The sequence below is a fragment of the Sycon ciliatum genome, chromosome 9 (genome assembly GCF_964019385.1).
Source record: "Sycon ciliatum chromosome 9, ocSycCili1.1, whole genome shotgun sequence".
Classification (NCBI taxonomy): Eukaryota; Metazoa; Porifera; class Calcarea; order Leucosolenida; family Sycettidae; genus Sycon; species Sycon ciliatum.
The window spans coordinates 3628170-3630211 of NC_088651.1; positions in this window are offsets into that span (position 1 = coordinate 3628170).

The following is a 2042-nucleotide window of genomic DNA, read 5'->3' on the forward strand; positions in this document are numbered from 1 at the left end:
TTTGATCGATCTACATGTATCAGGTAGACCTAGAATCTAGAAACTAATCCAAAAGTAGCAGGTTTTTCATTTTGACCCGACGAGACCATACGACGCTTGCAGATCACAGCACGAACAGTTAACCAGCCACACTCCACGAAAGCAAGTAGTAGTACTAGTACTCCTGACAAGTCTTGTTTTGTTCCATAGAGATAATAACGGGGAACTCATCAGAGGAGAAGCAGTTGTTGAATGAAGGGGTTTAGCTGAATAATGCTATTTTATAGAAAAGATATTGGCACACTGAGGTGTAAACACTCAACTAACTCACATATGTGACATATCAACACAAAAGGAATAGTGCAGAATGGAGGTGTTCTGAACCCTACCAGACACAACTATCACAAGTGCTAAATCATTCACAATGAGAAGGAGAGGTACACATGAATAGGTTGCGCTAGTTTACACGTCACAAATGGTACTGAGGTAGTGACAAAGATACGTGAAAAGTAGACGCCAAGTGAAAGCCAACAAATCATCACGAACGTCTAACGTCATATCTGAAGATTGCTAGCGGCACAAGACAAAATACTTCACAAACCTCGATAATTGAAATTCAGCCAGCGGTATAGTGAAAGGAAGGCTGCTGGGTGTGACATAGAACTGTGGGCTGCTGAGACGACGTATCCATCCTGATCTTGACTGCAAGGTTGGCGTCTAACGCTAAAATCCGAGCAGCAGATCAAATCCTTCCTCTGGTCAATGGCAGATTTCCTGGTCCAGGAGAAGTCATAATTCTTTGTGCCATCTTCAATAGGTCCGTCAAATACAGTAGTAGCAGGTTTTTCATTTTGACCCGACGAGACCATACGACGCTTGCAGATCACAGCACGAACAGTTAACCAGCCACACTCCGCGAAAGCAAGTAGTACTCCTGACAAGTCTTGTTTCGTTCCATAGAGATAATAACGGGGAACTCATCAGAGGAGAAGCAGTTGTTGAATGAAGGGGTTTAGCTGAATAATGCTATTTTATAGAAAAGATATTGGCACACTGAGGTGTAAACACTCAACTAACTCACATATGTGACATATCAACACAAAAGGAATAGTGCAGAATGGAGGTGTTCTGAACCCTACCAGACACAACTATCACAAGTGCTAAATCATTCACAATGAGAAGGAGAGGTACACAGGAATAGGTTGCGCTAGTTTACACGTCACAAATGGTACTGAGGTAGTGACAAAGATAGGTGAAAAGTAGACGCCAAGTGAAAGCCAACAAATCATCACCAACGCCTAACGTCACATCTGAAGATTGCTAGCGGCACAAGACAAATACTTCACAAACCTCGATAATTGAAATTCAGCCAGCGGAAGGGTTAACACCAGCGACTGTGCGGGAGAAACTGTGAGACTATTGTAAAACACATTACAAGGGTTGTGACTGAGAGGAGCATCATCATGGCTGATCATGGCGAGTCGATTGCCCGAGCCAGTTGTGGTGCATTGATAGGGATAGACGCGCGAGAGCATCATCATAGCGAGTCGACTGCCCAGAGCCAGTTTGTGCTTCGCAGATGGCGATAAACAGCCTCCCTCTGCTAGCCCTGTCGCCTTCCCGATCGAAAAACTGACACTGCTGTGAAGACGCTATATCGTAGTCTCAAACTCCTGCGCGAATGCTGGTTTCTCATGTGGTCACCCCAAGGCTTGTCACGGGTCCTTCGACGTGCTTCTCCATTATGATCCTTTAGACGGGTCTCTAGTGATAATTCTACACAGGCAGACTATCTCAATGGCATTCTATCTCAAGGTGCTGTTCACTGCACCACTTCATGACGGCTCCTCTGGCGAGCATCGTCGCCCTCACACTCTTCCTCCGAGTCCGAGACTGTACCATAGAAGTCGTCTGTGTTGGTGATCAGGCTTTATCATCTTGTTACAGACGTGGATAGTTGCTGCATAACTCGTTCTCATGTGTTTTTTCTCTTTTTTTTTACATTTATTACTGGCTCAGTATCCGAGTTAAAGTTTTGCACACCTGATTAGCCGTCACTAACA